Raw genomic sequence first — 26834 nt, forward strand, 5'->3', positions numbered from 1 at the left:
GGAGGAATACTGGATATCAAGATGTCTTAGATCTTACCAGTTTTATCTGTCTGGATGGCACAGCAGTAATTGCCTGGGCTATTGAGACTGCAGCTAGTCTCATTTGAATGTTTTATGCTGTCTAAATATATTAGATTAATTGTGTTTCTGCACATTTATCTAAGTTTCACTGTGGTCCTTCCAGATGGTATTGTTTGTGTTATTTTTAGTCTTCCCTCTTGTTGACTTACTGATATTTATAAGATGAGCTTTAGATAAGCGTACGTATGCCTACAAGAAAATATTTGTATTCATCCCATCCGTCTTCTAAATTAATTTGCTGTTTGTTGTACATTTTAAATGATCTATTTCCCATTAACTGCATTTAACTTTCGGTATTATCTATTTTACTATATAACATACCGTAAGTTTAGTAAATACTGTAAATATCTGAGAAATCTTTGACTCTAGTACTTTATTCATACAGGTCTGCGCCAGTAGGTGGCCATAAATCAGCATGTTTTTATTCTATTAGCGTGTGGTTTAACGGAACCGACCCCGTCCCTTCCCGCGCACCGTACACACGCCATTCCTCTGCGCGGAATTCAAATGTTTTATGTAACGTTAATCATGCGCTAGAAGAATGCGTTTGATCTTTGCGCTCAGAAACGCGGCTCCTACCTTGAAATCTAAAATGTTTGAGACGTCGCGTTTTCCCATCCCACTGCCCTGCGTCTGGCGTTCTACTGTGTAAATGCTATTTACATTCATTACTAGTCATAATTCGGTTTAAATAACGTTGTGAAGGGGTAGCGTGATTACTTAAAACATCATGCTCATAATATTATTAATATAAATAAGTGTGTGTGTGTGTGTTGATGAATTTGAATGTTTGCTTCATTAACACCAGAACTCAGCTCTTCATGTAAGTCATATGTACTGTGTGACTGTATAGTAGCCTATTGATTCATGTGATGTTGTCTTCAATGAGGTATAGAAGTATGTAGTACCGTCACACTTGTATTTTGCAGCAGTATTTTGATGATTTGTTGATTTGGAAACGGTTCAGTATGAACTGCAGGCGGAACCTGGCGGAGGATCTAAACTCTCCGTTCCGCGAGGGGCGTTTCTAGCGCGTCTTTCAGAAGGAGAGCGTCGGGATCTCCAGGATCTGTGCGTCGCGTCGCGTTGCTCTCTGCAGCTCGGCTCCGCCCGCGGCGCGGGGCGTGTCTCTGTGGGCGGGTGTTTGCGCGCGCTGCTGATGTGAGGACGCAGGTGACGCGGCGCTCAGCTCCCATCGGAAGACGCGCAGGACCGAGACGCGTTGCTCTCTGACGGATACTGACATTATTCCGGACTGAGATTCCAGAGAAAAGCGCAGGGATTTGGGAAGAAGGAGAGACGGAGACGCAGGAGAGCATTGCGAAGGTAAAGAGCTGATCTCTCTCTCTCTCTCTCTCTCTCTCTCTCTCTCTGTGCCTTCTTGGATTTTCCTGACCAGAATCATGACGATGTGCAATTTTACATCTAATTATAATTTAATTTTAAGAGATGCTGAAGAACGTCAGTCTGATCTCCGATACGAACGCGGACCTGTGTGTGTGTGTGTGTGTGTGTGTGTGTGTGTGTGTGTGTAAGCGTGTGTGTGTGTGTGTGTGTGTGTGAGGGTTTAAGGAGGTGATCTCATGTCAGGTTTGATCTCGTAAAGGCTCCAGTGTGTTTGGGGTCTGAAATGATGCTGGTTAAAGCGTGAAGGGAAGTGACTGTGATTGATGAATGTTGCTGAAGAGACTCTAATGATCAGAGCATCGATCACTCATTTTACATGATATTTCAGCAGCTGCCATAGTGTAGAGACATCTTTAAACAGTGTTTCCATCCACAATCTCTAGACTGTTCCGTCTGAGACACACACACACACACACACACACACAATAAACACAAACGAACTAAGTTGTGTGTGATTGTAGGCGTTAACAGTCGTTCTTATGTGGTTTCGTTCTCTTTGTGTTCAATGAAAAGGGCTGAAATCAAAGGACTGGCCTGTTCTGTCTGATTTCACATTGAGTTCATGAGTTCATGTGTAGTGAGGATGAATTCAGCACACAGCTCCTCCGCTGGGGTGCGATAGACACCCTCTCTGAACAACCTGCAGAGCCACACACACACACACACACACACACACACACAGACAGAGACAGTGACTCTCTACAAAGAGAGGTGGATGATGATGATGCTGTGCAAGATTTTGTTTCTTTCATATAGTTGGTGTGTGTGTGTGTGTGTGTGTGTGTGTGTACAGGCTTGAATTTATCTGCTCTGTACAAGTCAGAAAACCCTTTGTCATAATTTTCTTATTATTATAACCAAAGAGTTTCTCATTTTTCTGGGCTCTTACATCTGGCTCCAACTGTTTGAAAATGTCCTTGTGTATATATAACCAAACCATGTCAAAATGTTACACACTGATGGTGTGTTTGGACACTGATTCTCTTGCTTTGTGGTTTCCCATGACACATTATTAGTATGCAAATGATGTATTGACTGTGTGGTTGATCAGTAGGTTATTGATGGCCGCGTTCAGAGCTGCAGTGTGTGTGTGTGTGTGTGTGTTCTGTAAGCGTGTGGGTGACCCCAAGTTTTTTGAGGTTCAGCAGGACCAAACACATCCGAGGAAACATCAGCACACTGCAGTGTTACTAACAAATACAAATATCTCTAGCTTATTTTGATGTTTCTAATATGCTGCTATATTTTCAGCATTTTATTATTATTTATTTTCATTGTCATTTTAAACATCTCAGAGACTTTTCTTTCGCTGCTCAATCTTCTGTCTTGAACACTGGGGCTTATAAATCACTGTTTTCTGTAAAGCTGCTTTAAAACTGAATGTGTGAAAACAAGTAAATTAAACTTGAAATAATGCTTGCACACATAATGTGGTGATGTGATTGGATTATCGCTTGTGCAAGTGAAAATGGCTGCAGTGAAGTAGAAAAGATTCACAACCTTTCAGATCTCAGTAGCTCTTTTCCAAACCAAATGCTGGTGTTAAAAGCTTTTAGCTTCTGTTTAACTAATAGTTTTCGTCCTCACAGCAGGAGAGTTTTGTATGGTTGTGAGGGAACGTTTAAGGTCTTTTCCTCTGAGGTGCTGAAGCTGGCAGACATCTGTCAGGAGTCTGAATGCATTCATGTTGGGATAAAATGCTTCTGGCCTAATTAAGATCCTGTTCTTCACTGGCCAGATCTCTGCGGGACCTTTATGTGTTTGTCAAGTCAAATTTAACGGTGAACTGTTTTCACACATTGTCTGAAAGCAGTTTTCCAGAAAATCATGATTTTAATGATTATAATATCTTCATTCCTTAGAATAGCATTTATCAGATTAGAGATGGTTGACATTATGTTATGGCATTAATAATCAATCAGTTGAGATTTGCTGTTATATATCGCTCGAACTGAGTGTGCTGTATTCGGCACGGCTGTGTTTTAACATTTCTCAGAACCTTTAACTGTTAGTTTAGTTCTTTTTAGCTCTTTGTGCTCTTTAAAGTGGGGGATCAGCTTAAAAGCTTTCTTGTCTTTGAACACTGATCCAGAGCTCAGCTGAAGGATCTGTGATGCTCCAGACGTGACCTGTTCACCTGCCATGACAGCGGCTCGACCCCGACACCCAGAGATCGCTGCCGCCTGTTAGCAGCGCCGCTAATCTGACTATAATCCCTCTCCTCTAACCAGCCACCCTGAGATCTTCATCATTTCTCTCTCTCAATGCCCTGGGTAAAGAGATCTTAAAATGAGGTAACGAGAGCATAGCGATCAGAAGTGTCTCTAAAACGAGATGAACGCTAAAGTGAGCAGATCCTCACATCATCCAGATCATCACTGACGCTGATTAGCTTTACGTGACGAGACTTCAGACACATCTGATGAGACGGTCTAGTGATGGAGGTGTGCGTTTTGCATTTTGCTAGATACTGAGGCTGTTTTCTTCTGTAGAGGCCTAATGTGTTTAGAGAAGATTTACACAGGGTCTACAAACATGAAAGGAAAAAGTTAAAGAATCGTTTCGCCCAGAAAGGAATATTATGTCATAGTTCGCTCACTGATCTGACTTTCCTTGCCATCAAAAGAAACTGGTTGAGATTATACATTTATATATTTTTATATTTATTTAATACTTTTCTATTGCTTTTGCTTGAAAGCTTCATTGTCCATTTTCTTTTTACTGTAATTGTTTAGAGGAGCGAGCAGTGCTATCAGTCTGTCATAGAAGAAGAAAGAAAATCATAGAGGTTTGGAATGAAGCGAGGATGAGTAAATGATGACAGAATCCACAAGAAAATAACTAAGACAAGGGTATATTTTGGTTCTTTGTTTTTATGGTCTTGGTTGAGCAGTTGCTGCTTAAGATTAGAAAGAAAAAGAACCTTTGAATGAAATAGTGGAGAACGGTGACTAATAATGGTAGCCAGAGAACTCAAATGGTTTAATTTAAGTAATCGTGCCAAGGAAGCTCAGGAAGATTGGGCTGAAATAACAGCAGCTGGATTGCTCTGAACTGCTCTTATCTCGTTTCCTGAGAGTTTCTTTCGCTTAAGAGGAATTTCACGTGCTCACTGCACCTGGAGTTGAAAGTGAATTCATTCCATTTCATTTAAGCAGAATCTTAAAAATCAATCTGAATGACTGAATGAAATGATGTGGAAATTTTCCCATGTTCACAGGAGCACAGAGAGTGAAGTGATTAAGATCTCCTAGACATCAGAGCGTTAGTGCATGATTTGTTCTGAACTGAACAGAACATGTAGGGTTAAAGGGTTGACTCAGCATTAACCCTGAAGAGTTGAATGAGATTGGTCTTTGTGTTGGCAGATGGTTCCTCTGGGTTTACAGTGGGATAATGTTGAAGGTTGCTGCTTGAGTAAAGCTGAACCTCATTTTGCAGGCAGTCACTGAGGTCATCTTGAGCAAAACTCTCTCTGAAGGGTCTTAAAATGCATTTTAAGAAAATTTTGCATCCTTTACCACAATCACTTCATTTCAGGGCGACGTAGAGCCATATGTATTTAAGCCCGAGGCAGGAGAGAATGGCTATCTGAAATGTTATCTTTATTTAGTTATTTTATCTCTAGGCATGCTATTATGAATTGCTATTTGGGGAAAAATGGCAGGATGTTAAGATTAAAATAATCTCAAGAAAAGAGTCATAACATCCTTGTTCATTTGTGCAGGCACAACATTAAAAGTGGCATAACACACACATGTTCACCTAATCTCATGTTAATCTTGAGTACCAATAGAGTTGTACTGCTCTCTTCATATCTAAGAGCTAAAGAGTTACGAACACTTGAGTGCCCAGCGCCCACAAAACAGACATTTTTTTTATGCTGTTTCACTTACGGTCTGCAGTTCTGAATCTTGAATGGGATCTTTTTAGCTGGGTCTGCTCCATCTTTCACGATCAAATGACTTGCAAATCCAGCGTCGAACTGATACTTGTTTATAAAACGTTAGTGAACAAACACACTTGTGAGATTCTGTTGCTGCCCTGGAAAAACAAACTGTATCCACTGTTTACATAATGCTTAGTTTGTTTAGGAACCTGAAGAGTTATATTTCCCTTACAACCAAAAACACACTTTTTTGAGACATTCTTCCAGAGCAAGTCCCGTGCAGCGCTACTGAAGGATGAAGCGACTAATGGGCACAAGAGTCATGATCGAAAAAAAAAAAAAAAAAAACTCTGAAACTAGTATGATTCCAGAAAGTAAGATGTTTTGGCACAGAAATGCTCAAATTGTTTTTTTCAAACTTTGTCCATGCTTAGTATGAGAATCCAACTCTTTCGCAGTGTAAACAACTCTGAAGACATGAAACAGCATGGTACCCCCCCCCCCTTAAAATAAACTGCAGCCATGCATTTCTAATTAGTTATGGAGTATTTGTAGGTTTGCCTTTTTGTAGTTTGTATGTACAGTATATAGGGTTAGAACAACATTGGATGGTTTTAATCAACAACAGTATCACTCTTGTCATGCGCACATCTCCTTGAGTTACAAACACATGTAAAGAGGGCATCTAGAGGAAAATCACTTGTGAATAAATGCCTTTCACACCAGACGAGCAGATCTAGATGGATTGCTGCAGTCAATGTTTTTCACAATTAATTAGGCCAAATATAATCAAAATGGTTTTTCTACGAATGATGCAGCCCTAGATTAAATACATGTATTAATTTAGAACTGTGTCAATCCAGATCAGTTTATGAATGTGATCTACAGTAATAAAAGAAGCAGTAAACCAGAGGAGAGACCTGCAGCACCAGTGCAGTGGCCGACAGCATGGAGAAAGACTGGTTAGTTTGTGCATCTCTGCAGTGCTGCTGCTGATTCAGCGCTTCTCTTCAGTTCTCTGTGTGTAAATGTGAGTTCGCTTCACCACTCTTATCGGAACAACTCCCAGTTTCTCTCTCTCTCTCTCTCTCACACACACACACACACACACACACACACACACACACACACACAGACACACACACACAGATTCAGGCTGGGCATCTCTGCACCTCTGGACCTCTTTCAGAGAGAGCAGGTGATTGTAAAGGATGCCTGTTTCTGTGGCACAATAGAAACTGTTGATCGTGTCTGGGATGTCCTGATCTCTGCCTGATTGATCTGTTCAGTTTGTCCATCCAGCGTTCCTTCATTACGTCTCTCATTGACATCATTGACCCTCTCTCTTACTCTCTCTCTCATTTGCATTCTTATTTTCTTGTCAAATGAACATTTTTTGCATGCCAAACATTATTACCAAAGCATGTAGGCATCACTCAGTGCATCAGGCCACTAGTAAAATAAACTCTTTTCTTATAACTAAAAAATATGTTTTTTTGATATCTAACTTTCTGAAGGGCAAACAAATTCAAGTGGGATCTCATGTTTTCCTAAAGTAATCAGAATTTGGGCAGGTTAGCAGGTATTTCTCTGTCACTATAGACATATAAACTCTAGTCTATAGGATAAATATTTATACAATTGGTCAGTGGTCAGTATTTTCCATTTGTAATTATTTTGTGCTGTGGTACAGTTTACAGTCTCATCTGTGCATGGCAGTATTTTCTTTCAGTTTTGGACAGACAGTGTTTTGACTGTGATCTGATGCTTTGAAAGAGAGCAGATATAAATCTGTGATCATGTAGCTGACTGTTGAGCAACCCTGAAACCCAATCATTAACAGATGACCCTTGTATATTCCTAGAGGATCCCCTCTTGCCTGCCATTGATTCACAAGTAAATAAAAAAGTGTTTGCCTCGATATGTGCCTGATCAGAACTGCTCTTCAACATTAACACTGTTTTACTGAAATCTCTTTTATTCTTTTTTATTCTCTTTTATTTTCATTGTCTGTGGTGCAGTCGGGTGGCATTCTGTTTGTTGTACTATTTGTGGCGAGTGGGGCGGGGCCGAGAGGCGTGGGAACTGCACCTGCGCCCCACCGCCAGTATCGAGTCCCACGTAGGAGATAAAACTGGAGCGACGACCGTGAAGGACGAGAGAGGACCAGGCCTGGGACATTATTTTATGTGTTTGCTTTTATTTATGCGCACCAGTCGTCCGCGAGGGGCTGGTGCGCTGTTTTGTATATATTTTTCAATTATTAAAATGTTTTGATTGTCCGCCGGTTCCCGCCTCCTTCTTCCCGATGTATATGAAGTTTTAATATCGTTACAGTCCTACGTGGGACTCGATACTGGCGGTGGGGCGCAGGTGCAGCTCATCTTCAATCACTACACCTGGCCTCACTCCTCGTTCCCACGCCTCTCGGCCCCGCCCCACTCGCCACACTATTGTTGTCTTTTTGTTGTAAGATTTTACATCCAAAACTGTTCTCTTCATCCTGTGTCTTCAGAACCTGTGTGACAACCAGGGATGTAACGATTAACCGCGAGACGGTTGAAAATGGATTGAAATATGTGATGATGTGATGACTCTTTATAAGAGTTTAGATTATATATTTTTTTCTTTTTATCTAGCCTCTGTATAATGCATATTACATGCATATGTGCAACACTGTTAAAAAATAAATAAATTAATAAAAGGCAGCACTGTTTTGTTTACAGCAGAAACCAAGAGTGGATCTGCGTCTCGTTCATGCTGATCTTTTTATGTATAGTTTCAAAAAACTGAAGTCAAACCATTCTGTTTTTGCTTCAAAATTCAGAAATTATACAATCTAATTTAGAATAAAAAATGCTCATATTGCATGTATGCAGCATTTTTGTTTGAATCATGATTAAATTGCAATGGCTGTCTCTAATTTTAAATGGAAAGAGCACAGACAAAGCCTTTTTTGTTTATATGAAGTGCTATATTTCTATATTATTATAGTTATATTTCAATTTCACAAAGAAATGTGCAGCATTTTGTCAAAGCAATAATAAAAGGACACATTTAATTTCTAATTTCTTAAATCTCATTCAAATCTCACAAAATCGTGAATAGAATCGAATCGTGAAATCAAAATCATGTATCCAACTGTGAGTTGAGTGAATTATTACATCCCTAGTGACAGCCATTTGTTCTGATCCATGTCTGTACTGGTCTCTCTGTTTCTCTCAGAACGGGAAAGATGACATTAGATGCTGGTTTGTTTGAGTGTGTGTCTGTCGGTCCAGTTATTGTTATTGTTATTTTGGCTCTGAATTTCATTTGCTCAGCATGGTTTTCTTCTCTCACTCATTCCCATTTTCTCCATTTTAATCTCTGCTTCTATAATTAATTTGTCTCTCATACTCTAGTTTTGGCAGCTGATTCTCAGTGTTTCTTCATTTCCTTGGTGAGGCACTACACACACATTTCAACTGCACCTGAAGAGACTGACTGGCAGCAGGGGAGAGAGACAGATGAGTCTGTAGCTGTATTAGTTTCTAGCTGAATGTTAAATTATATTTATGAATGTTTCACTTCATGTACTGAAAGAGAAACATCAGTTATCTGTGTGACAAATACACATTCCAACTACACACTTCTAGTCTGTATGTGTGTGAACCTGTATGAGAATCAAGGACATTTGCTGGTATGTTTGTGATTCTGCCACCGTCTTTGTTGTGTTGTGTTTAAGAGACCAAACTGTCTGTCTGTCTCCCTCTCACTTCATCAGATCAGGTGTTTTTGTTGAAAGGTCAGGCTGCTGCTGATCAAACTCTTGCTGGATTATTGGTCGGCTGTTATTTCCTAAAAAAATCTGCTGTTCTAGACACAGATAGCTTCAGTACCATGTACTGCTCCAGTTCCACAGATAGTTTCAGTACCATGGACAGGTCCAGTTCCACAGGTAGTTTCAGTAACGTGGACAGCTCCAGTTCCATATATAGTTTCAGTACCATGGACAGGTCCAGTTCCACAGGTAGTTTCAGTAACCGTGGGCAGCTACAGTTCCACAGATAGTTTCAGTACCATGGACAGGTCCAGTTCCACAGGTAGTTTCAGTAACGTGGACAGCTCCAGTTCCATATATAGATTCAGTACCATGGACAGGTCCAGCTCCATTTATAGCTTGAGTACCATGGAGAGCTCCAGTTCCACATATAGCTTCAGTACCGTGGACAGCTCCAGTTCCACATATAACTTCAGTACCGTGGGCAGCTCCAGTTCCACATATGGTCTCAGTGCCATGGACTGACTAAAGTATATAATTTAACACTTCATCAGTGTTAAAGTATGGAAACACCATGTGAATGTCACTAACGGGAGCTGAAAGTGTTCAACTTGATGTGTCTGTTTTCAACTCCATCCCTGACTGCAAGTGGCTACTTTCGTCGAACGCACCTATGGTAACAGAAGGTTTCCGAACAATGGATAGCTCCAGTCCCACATGATAAGGTGCGTTCGACTTAACACAACACTAAGCAGGTTGACTTGAAGCAGTGCATGCCGGTTAGAAATTCTGTCCGACTTGAGGTGGTGCATTATGAGAGTTTCACCAGAGTGACTGCAGGAGTGCTGATGATGACACACTGTTTCATGATTGGCCAGATTCATCACATGACAATGATCACGCATGTTTCGGATTTATTCTAACTTTTTAAATTCCAATAATGGCCACAAATCTGTTTTAAGAAGAGTAAGATCTTTTTTACTGTAGTTGCACTGTTATATTGAGTCATATATAGCATATATACTCCCACTTTATTAGTTTGTAAATAGTGTTTGAATATGTTGAACTTTATTCTTGAAAAGATGGCGCTGTATTAAGCAATATATGAAAAGTGTTTCTGTTGCTCATGAAAATCAGAACCAGAAAGAGCATTATTGCCAAGTATGCTTGTGCATTCAAGGAATTCGTTATGGTGACATAAGCTTCCAGTGCAAAAATTGAAAAATAAATCTAAATAAATAAATTGTATGCACAGTTGTACTATAGATGGACTAGAATAGAGTGAGATGCAGGGGATGGAGTACTAGGATGGAGGTTGTTTAATGCCGAATGGCACGGAATTCGCCAAATTTTGAATGAATTAATAAAAAAATAGGTCATTACACTTACATCAAATCACGATATGGCTTAATATCTGTAAATATTAAGCCGGAACAGTCTATTTAACTATGAATCTTGCATGTTCTGCGTGTCTCTGTTAATGAATGGAGAAGAAGTGTGACTTCCTTTATTAACACTTTGAAGCGTGCGTGATGCTCGCAGTGAATTTAGCGTCTGCTGTCTCACTAAATAAGGACATGAACACATAAACAACATCTCCAGAACTGCTCTGACAGTCTCTTCATGAGCATTAGACTGTTTGACAGACGAAACCAGTAGTTCAATTCCAGGCTGCAGCAAAGTCAGATTGTGCAGAAGAATCATCTGTTTCCTGTGGTCTTGTCCTGGTGCTCCTCTGAGACAAGGTCTTTACAGGGGATCTGTATCTGGGCTCTAGTTGTCCTGGTCTCCACTGTCTTTCAGCGGTAAGAACTCTTGCTGCTGCATTTTGGACTAGCTGTAGTTTGTTTACTAAGCGTGCAGAACAACCACCCAATAAAGCATTACAATAATCTAACCTTGAGGTCATAAATGCATGGATTAACATTTCTGCATTTGACATTGAGAGCATAGGCCGTAATTTAGATATATTTTTTGAGATGGAAAGATGCAGTTTTACAAATGGTAGAAACGTGGCTTTCTAAGGAAAGATTGCGATCAAGTAGCACACCTAGGTTCCTAACTGATGACGAAGAATTGATAGAGTCTAGTGTTGATTAAACTGCAAAACAGCTTCCAAGGATTCATTTGTAACTGAGTGGATCTAATCTATCTGTAATCATGAGTTGGTAATGTATTGCTATGCACTGCGCCACTATTTAAAATTACAATCACTATTCACTTTAGACCAACTTACACTTTTGTGGTTTTGGGCTATTGGTTTGATGTGTTTTACATTGATTGTGTATTTCTGTGTTTAGAGATATGTGCTTTGTTTAGTCGTTGAATATTAAACACAAATTATATTGCTGATTATATTGACATTTATATTGTATTCATTTTAGTATATTCAGAATTTATGGTGTATTTATGTCAATGTGGCTAATATTGTTGTGGATTAATATGCTGTTTGTGGAAAATCAATCAGTTTAAATAAATAAAAAAACACAATGAGTCATAACAACGTGTCCTCTCCTGTTGCCCCGTTCGGTGGGGAGATTCTTAAAGAACCGTACAGTGTGTATTATAAGAGATTCAAAGTTTTTCAGAAAAAAAAAAAGCTTTTTAATGGAAGATTCTTTTAACCGAAGTGATTCCGGATATGGCAGATTGCTTATGATGTTCCTAATGTCACATGGGATGAAATCCTCTGCTAAACTAATAAATGAAAGCACAAGATGTACATTATTTTAAAGTCTTCGTATTGTCTGGGATTTGAACCCATGACCTTGACTAAGTTCAATGACTTGGGGAGATATGAATGCATTTTCATTTGCTAACCACAGAGAAACACAGATCACATGCTCCTCATCAGTCAGTGACGTCACCAGATCAGCAGTTCTGTCCGACTGTCTTTGGGACAGAAGGATGATGTGTTCGCTGGAGGTTGTAATTTGATGTTCGGGTTTGTTTTTAACTCTCATCTGACAGCCTGTGATTTCAGCTCAGAATCTGATGCTGGGCTGAAAGCAGTCAGAGTCTCGTCTGCATGTGTGTAAAGATGGCGGTGTTGAGATTATTTTTCATAATACCAGTGCGGCCAAGTGTAAACAAGAAAAAAAAAAGTGTGTTATGCAGAAAGTTGTGCAGTTTTGGAGTAACAGACAAACAAACACATTATAATAACAACATCTTCATAATCGTCATTATCATCATCATCATCATCACTGCACATCTTTTTTTATCATGTGTTTGTTTTTTCCACACTGAAGCATGTTGAGTCTGTACCTTTCAGATTGTGTGTGTGAAATTCTCTCTGATGTGTGAGATTGACATGAGACCTAAGAGGAAAAGCAGCATATGCCGCAGCAGCACATAATGAAGCTCCCACTCTACAGAGAAGCAGAGAGATGGAGGCGTCTTTGTTTTTGGCATTTGGGGACAAGGTCATTTCCTCTCAGGGAGCCATGACGAACACACACACACACACACACACATACTGACAACATGCTGAGTCAAATGTCTTTCTTGATTAGACGTAGGTTGCAGAGTGTGTGTGTGTGTGTTATTATCAGTCCTGCTGTATATCTGACATTATTTTAAAAGCTGTAAACTTTCTGCTTCTGTATATTTTGGTTTCTTGTATTTATATGCACTCATAGACCCATTATGAAGTGAAAGTGAGTACATTTACAAACACACAGTGTCTCACTGGACTGTTTGTGAGCTTTTTTATATTGGGGACTTTCATCTGTAGTCACATTATATTTTCTAAGTGACAATTTGTTCACAAATGGGAAAAAGCCACTCAGATTGTGCAGTAAATTTGCTCAAATATCGTTAATACACACTGAAACTAACATTGCCATGCCATTTTCAACACGAAAACTGGTAAAAACTTTAGAAACTCTTAATATCAATTCCAATTTATGTTCATTTTCCCCCATTTTATTGTCACAGGTAGGAAAAGCGCATTTATTCCTTAAACACAATAGATTCATTATTGAAACTGAAAGTTTGATCATGGCACATTTGGTAACACAAACGCTACAAATGAAAAAACTCACACTGTCTATATGACACTTTCGTGTAAGCAGACTATCTCTGTGGAGAGATCACTAAACTTGTATGTTTTCATATCATCATCGCTGTTCCATCATCAGTGACAGCACATCATCAGTGGGGGTTGCCAGATTGCACAAATTAAATAAAACACCGGGCAGAAAGTGTATCCTTAAAGCTCTTAACATTTGTCAACCACAAGCATGAACCCTAGTGAAGACTCGTTAGCAATGAAAGATAACACAAATGCCAAATTAAAAACACGTTTCAGGATAAATAACGAGCCGGCCAGTATCGTGACAATTATTTTTAATTAATCGAAAAAGGTGGATATCGTTATCGAGATTACAATATGATTAATTTTGCAGCCCTAGTGAGACTATGTGTGTTTGTGTGTGTGTGTGTGTGTGTGTGTGTGTGTGTGTTATGTGAGCTCTTCATCACATGGCTGCTGCTGCTTTTACTAAAGATTATGCTAAATGCTTTTCTGCTAAATGCTAAATGTTGTTTCTTTAGGATCTCATTATGTTAATGAGCTGCTGGTTTTTGGGCGTCTATGGTGTGTTCCAGTGGCCCTTGGTGACCGTCACTGCCTGCGTTGGTTCTGTCAGATGTTTTGTTTGCTGAAGTCTCTGAGCAGCTGTGGATTCACTCTCACACTCCATTAGTGATGGACGTTTGACTAAAGATGTTTCAGCCTTTCGCTCTTCTTTATGTTGATCTGCATGACTCTCAGTGTTTGTCAGTTGTCAGTCGGTTAACTTCAGCTCAGAATAACATGAAGCTTGGCTGTAACGGATCTGGTTTCGTCTGAAGCAGGATTCATGACCCTGCAGGAGGAGGTTAGCTCTATACTCAGACTTTATCTTTACCCAGCGACTCGTTTCTCCTTTGTCTCAGCCACTCAGAATGTTGCTTGTTCTTTTTTTAATTAACATCTATGACTTCATCTCTAGTGTACACTTAATTATAAGTATTAGGAGGAGTAATTATAATTATTATTTTTTTGCACATGGATAGATTTAAATGGCATGCTAGTTCAATAAGCCTTTTCAGCATTTCTATCTGACCTCTTTTGCTTGCTAATTTCCTGTCATTGCCTTCTTGGCTTTGCTGATGTATTACCCACAGTTCATTGCACTCTGAGCCTCTGGTGCCATTTTAATGACCAAAAAAACTAATTTAGCAGAATTGACCAGCAGAAATTATGAGAAATTAGTTTTACCCACTGACTTTCTGTCTGTGTGTGTGTGTGTGTGTGTGTGTGTGTGTGTAGGGACATCTAGTAAACTGCATATATGAATCAATATTCCATTTCAATATGTAAATCCCTAACAGTGAGGATGTGTAATTTCAGGGCTGGTAATCAACCGTTTGTTCTGGCTGATAATAATGCTTATTGATTGTTTTGTTTTTTTCTTTTGGCTGGCAGGGGATTCATTAACCTTTGCTTGAGACTTTTATTTTGTTGTTGTCACATGATGAGTTCATGAAGTCTTCCATGTGATCAGATATGCTGTAACGAATCCAGTGACCAGTCAGTTCTCTTTGTGTTTTGTTGTTTTATTAACATTAAAGTAATAGTTCACCCAAAAATATAAATTCGGTCATCTGTCTGTCAATTCTGTCCAAGTGTTGTTGTTTTTTTATAACATAATTTACTCACTCAAAAGTTGTTGAAACCTGAATGAGTTTATTTCTTCTGCTGAACATATAAATGCTATTTTGAAGAAGGTGGAAAACCAAACAGATGCTGGTACCCAGTGACTTCTATTAATTTAGACCAGCAACTGACTGGTTACCCACATTCTTCAAAATATCTTATTTTGTGTTCAGCACAAGACCAAAATTAATACAGGTTTGGGACACCATGACAGTGAGTAAATAATGACAGAAATCACATTTCAGGGTGAACTATCTTTGATAACAGTCTGCAGCATGTTCAGTACTGTCCCTTTAAGAGCTGCATGCATCTAATATACAGACACACATCTCTTTCTCTCTGTTTACTTTCACTTTACACAAAACCAGCTGAGTATATGTGTAAACTATTATCAAAAAAGATAACTAGTTCAGTAACCTGGTGCTGTTTGACAGGCGTTTTAGTGTGCTTGCCTTCAGGTGTATACTATGCACTCAGAAAAAATGCACATCTGAACTGAATAAAAGGTTTAACCAGCAAGGCTTTAAAGCAGATGCAAATAATGTAGTTTTGTGACTGTGCATAAGTGCAGTGTGCTGTGAGAGTCACTCTACTGCTGAGTTAACACTGATGTGAAAGCATGTGGTGTTGTACAGTATATTGAGACAGAGGCACCAGAACTGCAGCTGACCCAATGCACTGTAGCATGATACTTCAAAAGCAGATCGTGGAGACATTTTTATCATTCACGATCTAAAAACATCATATGGCACACCCTAGGAGCTGGATATATGTATAGTAGTCTTTTTTGAACAGGAATGCAGTGTTAGACTTGAGATTCTTGGGAACGTTCATCATAGGAGTAAATGACTCTGAAGGGAACCTTTGGCTGCTCAAGGTGTTTTTCTGCCAGGAGGCTTTTCGCAGATGGACCACAACTAATTAAAATGCAATAACGCCCAATTGAATGTTGTTATATTTTGGCAGGAGTCTTTGGTAGCTGTGCAGAGCTCTTATTCACTTCTGCTCCTCTTCCTGTGATGGAGCTGAATTTAATGGTTCATTGATCAGTTTCTCTCCTTATATTAGTTCTTCATATGAGTTTGTTCTCCCACTTACTCAAGAAATGGCCATCAGTGCAACTGGGATAAATTAAATATTGTCTTAGGACATGTGATTTTGTGTCTTTGTTTCAGTGTTTGTGTGTCAAGTCAAGTCACCTTTATTTATATAGCGCTTTAAACAAGACAGATCACGTCAAAGCAACTGAACAACATTCATTAGGAAAACAGTGTGTCAATAATGCAGAATGATAGTTAACGGCAGTTCATCATTGAATTCAGTGATGTCATCTCTGTTCAGTTTAAATAGTGTCTGTGCATTTATTTGCAATCAAGTCAATGATATCGCTGTAGATGAAGTGACCCTAACTAAGCACAACCATTGTTGTGAAATTCTGGTAGTGTGTGATCGTCAGCTGTGTATCATGCCCAGTTTTTCATCTGTAACCTCTGACAAAGTGTATTGATGACTAGTGTTTTAAAACCTGTTCTGGGTTTAGTTGTTGTATTCCAGCCTTTAGTTTCTGATTCTGAGTTACTGTGGTGATTGTCTTGGCTGTTGTCTGGCGGTTGGAGCATCTTAGCTAACCTGTAGTCATCTGACTCACAGATGGCCAACAGCAGTTTGACGTTTCATTTTTACACACACACACACACACACACACACACACACACACGCACGCACGCACGCACGCACGCACGCACGCACGCACGCACGCACGCACACACGCGCGCGCAGGGCAGATCTGGACCCAGGAGTCCCGGTGTGTATTTGCCTCTGGCGATGAACTGAAGCCAGCAGCAGCGCTGTGGTCGGGTCGGGTTTCCTTCAGTAACTCCTCACCGCGGGGAACAGCAGACGAGCTGGAGCGTTATGCTTTCCTGTATTTCCTTTTCCAGAAATGTAACAGCAAGAACTGTGTGATCAACACCAATGCTGCTTGAACTTTTACTATCTATCTACTATCTAGTCACAGTGATATTGCTTTTAATTGTTTCAGTATTGCTCACATTCAGCACAAGCTCACTGAGTGTGTGTGTGTGTGTGTGTGTGTGTGTGTGTGTGAGACGATGTCAAATTTTGATTGATATCGATATTTCGCTAGTGCTTGTCAGGCTTTTTGCAGATGTATGGAGGGACTCTATTATTAAACACACACAGAGGAATATAATAACATTTAGAAAGGGTTTGGAAATGAAAGCCTATGTGTTGACATGTTATTATGTGGTTCAATTCAAACCTCAATTCTAAATGATTTTAGATAGTAAAACTTCTCCTGTGAGTGTAGAAATGCTTGAGCATCAATAGATCAGAAGCTTAAAATGAATTTGAAATCAAACGATGACACTCTTACACACACAAACAGAAGAGTATAGAGTGAAATATAGAGCAAATATAATATAGAGCGAAAGGGAGTGTGTGTGTGTGTGTGTGTTTGAGAGAGAATGTGAGTGTGTGTTGAATGTGTGTGTCGTGAGTTTGTGTGTTAGTGTACAGCTTTGTCCTCCATTGTAGGAGCAAAATGTTCCAAGGATATTAAAACCTGATGTGTGTGTTTGTGATGAATGTGTGTGTGTGTCTTTTATGTAACAGCGGCTGTATTTCTTGTTCTCTGACTGTTTTATGAAGTGAGGAAGCAAATAAATAAGGCCAAGTTGGCAGAGAGCGTCTGTAGGTCATTTCCAGGCTCTTACTGTGAATTGTTCTTCTGTAATTTGTTCTTTTGAGATCTGTATACAACACTGCAGTATACTGAGCCTTTCATCACATACTGCTTTGCATTAATGTCCTTAGATGCTGTCTTGCCAGAGAACTTACAATTAAGAACACAAATCATGTTAATGGCAATTATCAGGACAGGCTGCTGAGAATAAAGGACATGAGTGCTGCTTTGCCTTAAAGGGACAGTTCAGCCAGAAATAAAACCCTAATTTACTCTCTCTCATGTCTTAGTTAAACCAATCAGTTGCATTGTATGGACAGAACACTGAGACGCAGCTGACTGTGAGGTCAAAAGTCATGCACAGTGTGGGTATTATTCAGTAGTTTGGATTGTTTATTCAATAAACCTGTCTGAAATGGCATCTTACAGCAGCAGTTATTTGCTGGAAAGTGATAATATAATATATTATAATTTTTTTTTTACAAGCATCAGGTTGCAGTTTAAATACCTGGGTGATGTTTTTCTTTGTTTCTCTGTGTCCAGGCTTGTTCATGTCTTCCTCTCTGTTTGTAGTCGATGATCTCTTCATCTGTATTTGGAGAGCATTTGTCTCGGTTTAAATTAAGTAATGTGCTAATTTAGCGGTTCTGTTTGGGGCCAAATAACACTGGAGTTTATTTTGGAGGTCTGATTTGGAGTTCAGATCAGGAGAATCATGTAGGTTTTTGTGACAGTCTTTAGTAATGGTTTAAGTTTGTAGCAGTGTTTAGACGATGGTTAGATGATGTGTTGCATTGGTAAATAAATCTATGCAGTGTTGGGGGTAATGCATTACAAGTAACGGGAGTTACGTAATGAGATCATTTTTTTTTTCAAATTACTAGTATAAAGTAACGCATCACTTTTAATTTAAATATCTGGAAAATAGGAAATATCTGAGTTACTTTTTCAAATAAGTAACGTCAGTTACTTTTTTCCCTATTTATTGATTGAAAGCTCTCTTGTGGGACCCTATGAAATCCATTTTATTTTTTATTTTTTTTTCAAATTAAATTTTTTTATTTTTTACATTTTTCTGGATTCCGTTTGTTCCCATTTTCATTTTTCTTGACACTTTTTTTTAAAGGTTAAATTAAATGTTATTAATCAAAAAGCATGTCTAATTACAATCAGGAAACGTATACATTTTCACATCAATGTATTAAACGTTTAACAAAAATTACAGGTTTAGGGCCCCATGAAATGTTTTTTTTTCTTCATCATGAAAATTGTGAAATCACCATGAGCGTCACGAGCATGTGTAATAGACCAAACCATGCTTCTGCACCATTCCTTGACAGAGACGAGCAGAACATGCAGGATTCATATTTAAATCGACTTTTCTGGCTTAATATTTACAGAAACTAGTTTATATCATGATTTGATTTAAATGTAATGACCTACTTTTTATTCATTAATAAAAAAAAATTGACAAATTCCTTAACATTCCATTTTTATGACTGGCTTCCTCAATTCTGTCTGTGTTTTCTGCATTTCTGAAATAATAGGGCCTATTAATACCTATTTTGAGAGAAAATGGGAGTAAGATGTTACTTTAGTTCTAGAATAAATGTGGCCATGCATTAATTCATCTCACTCACTCACAAAAAAATAAATAATAAAAAAATAAAAACAGTTAAAAGCAACTCAGAATATGACTCAAAGCTGCAATAATTAAATATGTTAAATAATACATATATTATCTAATTCAACCAAACTAAGCAACAAAAATTACATGATATAAAATAACTTTCTTCTTTTTATTGCTGAAGAGTGTTGAACTTTCTTCTTCTGTGATCTACTGTACAGATCTTCCTTCAGCTTTTGGTGTGAAAGGGCTTTTACATTTTTCAAAAATGTATATTATAATAACTTTTTATATTATAAGCAAACAAGCAAGCCCAGCCCAGATTTAAAAAGTAATGCAAAAGTAATGTAACACATTACTTTCAATAAAAAGTAACTAAGTAACGTAATTAGTTACTTTTTTTAGAAAGTAATGCAATATTCTAATGCATTACTTTTAAAACTAAATTTCCCCAACACTGCATCTACGACCCCTGAATAGTTTTTGCAGATTCATATTGTGTCTTCTACAGGAGCTTGATCCCTGTTTTTAAATGAATCCATAGAATCCATGATGCTCTGATATCAGTGGCAGGGAACTGCAGCTCTCCTGTGATCCCTGAGATCTGCTCTTCTTCTGGATCACACTGATTTGTCTGGTTTTGTCCAAACTGACTGTCAGAATCCACTCGTTAGTGAGATACCAGTTTACTGTAGTTCCTGATGCTGAAAATTTGTTATGTGGACTGGTTTCTGAGAGTCTGTCTGTCCGTCCGTCCGTCCGTCCGTCCGTCCGTCCGTCCGTCTGTCTGTCTGTCCGTCCGTCCGTCCGTCTCTCTGTCTCGGTCTGTCTGTCTGTCTATCTCGGTCTGTCTCTCAGTCCATCTGTCTGTCTGTCTGTCTGTCTGTCTGTCCGTCTCTCTGTCTCTGTCTGTCTGTCTGTCCGTCTCTCTGTCTCTGTCTGTCTGTCTGTCCGTCTCTCTGTCTCTGTCTGTCTGTCTGTCTGTCCGTCTCTCTGTCTCTGTCTGTCTGTCTCTCTGTCTGTCTGTCTGTCTCTCTGTCTGTCTGTCTGTCTGTGTCTGTCTGTCTGTCTTTCTGTCCGTCTCTCTGTCTCTGTCTGTCTGTCTCTCTGTCTCTGTCTGTCTGTCTGTCTGTCTGTCCGTCCGTCCGTCCGTCCGTCTGTCTGTCTGTCTCTCTGTCTCTGTCTGTCTGTCTGTCTGTCTGTCCGTCCGTCCGTCTGTCTGTCTGTCTTTCTGTCCGTCTCTCTGTCTCTGTCTGTCTGTCTGTCTGTCTGTCTCTCTGTCTGTCCGTCTGTCTGTCTGTCTGTCCGTCCGTCCGTCCGTCTGTCTGTCTGTCTGTATGTCTGTCTGTCTGTCTGTCTGTCTTTCTGTCCGTCTCTCTGTCTCTGTCTGTCTGTCTGTCTCTCTGTCTGTCCATCTGTCCGTCTGTCCGTCTGTCTGTCTGTCCGTCTGTCTGTCTGTCTGTCTGTCCGTCTCTCTGTCTCTGTCTGTCTGTCTGTCTGTCTGTCTCTCAGTCCGTCTGTCTGTCTGTCTGTCCATCTGTCTGTTTCTCTGTCTGTCTGTCCGTCTCTCAGTCCGTCTGTCCGTCTGTCTGTCTGTCTGTCTCTCAGTCTGTCTGTCCATCTGTCTGTCCGTCTCTCAGTCTGTCTGTCCGTCTGTCTGTCCGTCTCTCTGTCTCTGTCTGTCTGTCTGTCCGTCTGTCTGTCTGTCTGTCTCTCAGTCTGTCTGTCCGTCTGTCTGTCCGTCTCTCAGTCTGTCTGTCCGTCTGTCTGTCCGTCTCTCTGTCTCTGTCTGTCTGTCTGTCCGTCTGTCTCTCTGTCAGTCTGTCTCTCTGTCAGTCTCTCTGTCTGTCTGTTCGTCTGTCTGTCTGTTTGTCTGTCTGTCTATCTGTCCGTCTGTCTGTTTGTCTGTCTCTCTGTCTCTCTGTCTGTCCGTCTGTCTGTCTGTTTGTCTGTCTGTCTATCTGTCCGTCTGTCTGTCTGTCGGTCTCTCTGTCTGTACGTCTGTCTCATTGTCTTTCTGTCTGTCCTTCTGTATTTCTGTCTCTTTGTCTGTTTTTGTCTCTTTGTCTGACTGTGTTACTGTCTTTCTGTCTCTTTGTCTACTCTATTCAATATGTGCTTTATGTGCTTTATTGGCATAACAATTGTTACCATGTATTGCTAGAGCATAGTGTTTACACTGAATCTAGATGTGTGTGTGTGTATATATATATATATATATATACATATATATATATATATATATATATATATATATATATATATATATATATATATATATATATATATGTACATATATGCAACAAAATCATGCTTGCATTAACATTTAAAGAGTAGAACAAATCTTTTTAGAATTCTTCTAGCAATTTATAATTCAATGTGGTGTGTGTGTGTGTGTGTGTGTAGGCGCATCACTGATTTGTTGACTCCTCCCTCTTTTTATGTCCGGCATCAGTGTATTGTGCTGCTAGTAAAATACAATCTTGTTTTTTACCTAATAAATGTTGAAGTTGTGTTTTATTGTTTAATGTTTTGAAGTCAGGGTAAAGTATTTCACATTTGGGATAAACTGTCTTTCTGTCTTCATAGTTAGAGCAGCAGGTGAGGAAGTGTGTCTCTGTGATTACAGTAAGGGCAGATCCGTTTCTCTCTGGGCAGCCAGTGCTGTGGATATCTACCTGTCTCTATAGTCAGAGTATGACTGCTCAATCTGTTCCTCGTCAATTGTTTTCTTAATTCAGAATGAATTTACATTCACTGTACTCAAATATTCAGCAAATATTCTGTTGTGTAATCTCTGTTTAGGGCCAAATAACATTCAAGTTTACTTTGTTTTTGTTGTTTCAGTCCAATAAGTTAGATCATTTTCTTTCCTATTCCACACATATTTGTGTGCTTTTATAATTTGGCTGGGCAGAATTTTGTGGATTAACATTTCAGTGTCCTGATGCTGGATCTTGTTAGTTGTGTTAGTTTGCTTCTGCAGCTTCAGGATCATCTGAAACAGGGGACTTTTTTCAGGGTTCATTTCATGGATTTTAAGGGGTTTAAAATGGTAAGAGTTTCCAAAATGTAATGGCTCGTTTCTCAATGCACATTAGTAGAGGGTATTGGCCTAACTGTACGTAGTGTTCCTCTGTACTCTGAGGATACTCTTACAGAACTCAGATTTTTGTCCCATTTAGGCATGGTCCGTCCGGTATGAGATTTTGACGGTATGATAAACTTAAGCAAAAATATCATGGTTTCACAGTATCAGGGTATTGTAGTTAAAGCAATGAAATGTGTTATTTTTAATAACTGGGTAAAAAAAAAAAAAAAGTTTTCTGCTGGACACAATATATTTTGAGCAACATACAGAATATTAGAAACAGTAGAATTCGTTTTTTTCTTTGATTCGTTTTCTAAAAAAAGAAAAAGAAAAACTGACTGACTGACATCTTTATTTACAGTCACTTTGGTTCATTTCTCAAATCAGAAATGAAATTCTCAAAACGACTTGTACAACCTCCACATCATCTAGTCATTTATACACATCATAAAACTAGTTTCTCATTCTTTTGAACAAGTTGCGATTGCTTTTGTACATTCATGCAATTGATTACACACATTTATCTGCGGTTTCCTACATTATCAGTTGCTAATGTTATGTCGCTCAAAATGTATTATATAGATTTTCTGTGCAATAGTCTTACCCCTCAAAACATCTAGTCTTTAATTCATCGTATAGGTAATTCAATGCAAAATTGTTAATCTAGTTGTCATAAATTGTCAAGCACATTTCTTCTTTTTCGTTTTTTACATATTATTAGTAGACATTTAGTCAATTTGGCATGAATTGTGCAAGTGAATCTTTACTAATGAAGAGAATGTAGATGATAAACCAATTATAAACAATTTCTCTGAAATAGCTCAATTTTATACAGTCTCTTTCAATCAATATCCCACATACTTTTGAAATAGATATTTGGCATACAAAGGCATATGGCATACTGTTCAATACAGTAGTTTTCATCAGAACATCCCTCCAGAGTACACAGTTATATTGACTACATGACTAAGCGATTTGACTGTCTTATCCGTAAACTATGACACAAGGACTTGTCATTCTGATGGCACTGACATGTTCATTGACACAGATATTTATTTTTGAGAGATGAACTAAGGATTTTGAGCAAGAGACTGGCTTTTGCAGGTAATCCACGGTGTTTTGCTATTTGTATGAGCTGTTTTGAGAAATGCACTTACTGTTTTGCAAATCTCAAGAATGATTCGAGAAATGTACCAAAGCAACTGAGAAAAACTGTAACCTAAATCTGTAATTACAGTTATTTAATATTAGTTGTATAATTCATTTACATATCATTTAATATAATTTAGTTATATAATAATAATCATAAACATGATTTGATTTAATAATAACCCAAACAGAACGTTTGACAAGTTTTGTGAGATTATACTACATGCCTGAAGGAAAAAAACAGCAGAAGCTCTGAATGAGATGCAGTTTCACTCTCTGACAGCAGGAGGCGCCTCTGGAACACCAGACACAGCGTTTCCTTGGTTACTGCTGTAATCAAAGCTGCTTTAATATGAACTATACCAGATAAAAAAGAAAATACCACGTAAACTTTCCTTAAGACATTCAGCTCCCCTCAGAAACATTCATATAAACCCTTTTCTTCCAATAGTTTGTGCATCATAAACAGTGAGTGATCTGCCTGATTTTGGAAAATTATTGCATTGCAATGCAGTTTGTGCAAATCCAGAACAGAGTTGCAATAAGGCAAGGCAAAAAAATACCAAAAACAAAAAAACGGGCAGTTGCTGATTGCGTAGAGGCCTAAGTATTTTTTGGTAGTCTGCACACTGTCGGCATTACGTTATTTTCGTCATCAAGAGGGCTCGTGGACAGCCGTGCACCCCGTGGATCTGCACACGTGAGCTCATCCGTCCACGTTCATCTGCGTTTGAGTGTACTTTTGAAAGCTGTGCAGACGGAAAGGAACGCTGAATGTGAAGTGTACCCAGGTCTTAAGTTCAGTCATCCTACACACACGTGACTGACCGCTCGCTCGCACCAACAGCAGGAGGATGGGTCAGTGTTACTCTCTACACTGCTTTCAGTCTGAGGGATTCCTACTCTTTCAGTCTTTGAGGAGATATGGAAAACATTGCATACCGCAGGAATGGTATAATGGGAAATATTTTGACTGTTCACGTTTTGAAACATTGACATTTTCAAATCGCAGTATACCTTGAAACCGGTAATGCCTAGTCCAATTTATCTAATTCGTGATTCAGGAGAGGACCCCACACTTCGCTGACATATAATGCAATAGTTTAAATGACTGATTGGAATATTTGAGCCAGATTCAAATAGATATTTCAATTTGGATAGATTTTGCTGGTGTAAAAGGCCCTTTTTGCTTTTTTCTTTCAGTTCATTCACAGCCAAATTTTGTTTACCAGTTGAATTTATCTTCAGTCCAAGGTATGTGTAGTTTGTGGTGTTTTCAATTTTGCTCATGTCAAGGGTGAAGTTGTGTCTCTTTCCCTAACTTCTGGGTCTTTTCTGGAATGTTAGTACTTGAGTTTCAGTTTTAATTGTGCATTGATTCTTTGAATACATTGTTTTTATAATATTGTATGTTTTACCCCAATACCCCAATAAGACCTTCATGTCAAATTGAATCAAAGGCCTTCTGGAAATCTACAAAGCAAGCAAATATTTTGGTTTTGTTTTGGTTGATGTATTTGTCAATCAGGGTTTGTAGGGTGAAGATGTGGTCTGTTATTCTATAATTTGGTAAGAATCCAATCTGACTTCTGCTGAGGACATTGTGCTCGGTGAGGAAGTGTACGAGTCTTGTGTTAATGATATAGCAGAAAGCTTCCCCAGATTACTGCTCACACAGATGCCTCTGTAATTGTATGTCTGTCTGTTTGTTTCTGTCTGTCTGTCTGTCTGTCTGTCTGTCTGTCTGTCTGTCTCTGTTCTTTTGAAGTTTTATTCGTACAACAAAAATAAGTCACTGCACTAGACCTCAGGCTACCATGGAAACAGAGACAGCAGAGAGTGTTGTTCATATGTTGTTATTAACACTCACACAAACACACACATACACACACACTTTAAAAAGCAGCCAGTTACAATTATTCTGTTTGGGTCTCTTTGCACCTAGGTCCTCACTCTCTGTGGTCATTGAAAATCCTAGGATGTCTTTCAAAAAAAATGTTTGACCTTGGTATCCTGGCCAAATTTGCCTATTGGCCTCTGACCATCATGGCCTCCTAACAATCCCCATATCTACTGATTGGCTTCATCACTCGGTCTCCTCTCCACCAGTAAGCTGGTGTGCAGTGGGCGTTCTGGAGCAATATGGCTGCTGTTGCATCATCCAGGTGGATGCTGCACACTGGTGGTGGACGAGGAGATACGCCGACAATGTACAGAGCTTTGAGTTCTTAGAACAGCAGAAACACATACTGTGTTGTCGTCTGTCCAGATCGCACAGTTAGTGTTAGTGTTTGCTAAACAAACATCTGTTATCTTGATGGTAAATAAAAATGACCTGCAATTTAACCAGCAATTCTTCACCTTTCACATAATTACATCTCTTTTCATCTCATTCTTCAACAGAATGTTTAAAGTCCATTATGAGCAGAGTAATGTGATTTGTACTGCGGTAGAGTAATTGTTTGATTTAATTAAATGGTTTGCTAGAGGTTGTAGAATCAGACGTTTCCACATTACTCTGGAAACTCAACATCAGCTGATTCAAATTCATAACCATAAATCAACATCTGTCTGATGGCTTTGAGATCTTTACCAATAACATACCTCATACACATTAATACCTCTGACATCTGCAGATGATCTTTCAGAAACAAAACTAGATTTTTTTTCTATTCCGTAGACAAGTAAAAAGAGATAAACAGCTTCTTTTACAACAATATATCACAACCTCCCTCTTCAGTGGGTTGACACAAAATATTTCCAACACCCCATAAACAAAAGAAAGATTCAGTATCATTCATTAATTTATAATACTTATACTGCATACCCAGCCTACTTTTTACCAGAGCTCTGAACACGTTCAAAGGATCTGTATCACTGTTAAGCAGCATTCTGCTCTTTCTTGTCGGCTAAATTGCCATTTTTGCCTTTCCAAATAAAGCATTATTCAAAACAATTATTGGCACCATATTTTGGTCCAAAAATAAACTATTTGTGAAAATAAAACCAAGATTGTTGCTCAGGTCTCTTAACACACCAAGAATTCCTAATATCCATGAACATCCAATGAATATATGAAATACTGTTTCTGAAAGACCACAAAACAAACACTCTTCTCCTTGCAAAGCATTTAGATGAGATTTATAACAGTTTAAAAATCCAAAATCCAATGAGAAATCCACCATTGCAAATCCCCACTTCATTTTTCAATTGGTTTCTAATACAATGAACTCCCAAAATTCATTTGGAGGAGTACCTAATTCAACAAAAATAATCAATTTGATCTCTGGAAGATCTTCCAATGCACTTATTTTTTTATATTTAACCCAAACAAGATAAAGCGACTTCTTCGATATAGTGACAAAGAGGCCACGTTCAGGAGGGAGTTCAGCTTCCAGACAGCCTGGTGGATGAAGCTG

General features: G+C 38.9%; 1 protein-coding gene across 1 annotated transcript in view; it reads left to right on the forward strand.

Moving 5' to 3' along the window:
- Positions 1-1067: 1067 nt before the first annotated feature.
- Positions 1068-26834, forward strand: part of LOC113081908 (neurexin-2-like) — a 98358-nt gene continuing 72591 nt past the window's right edge. The window contains exon 1 of the mRNA XM_026253807.1: positions 1068-1407. The gene's annotated coding sequence lies outside the window, so the exon portion shown is untranslated. The remainder of the gene's footprint in view (positions 1408-26834) is intronic.

Source organism: Carassius auratus, unplaced genomic scaffold, assembly GCF_003368295.1.
Source record: "Carassius auratus strain Wakin unplaced genomic scaffold, ASM336829v1 scaf_tig00035270, whole genome shotgun sequence".
Classification (NCBI taxonomy): Eukaryota; Metazoa; Chordata; class Actinopteri; order Cypriniformes; family Cyprinidae; genus Carassius; species Carassius auratus.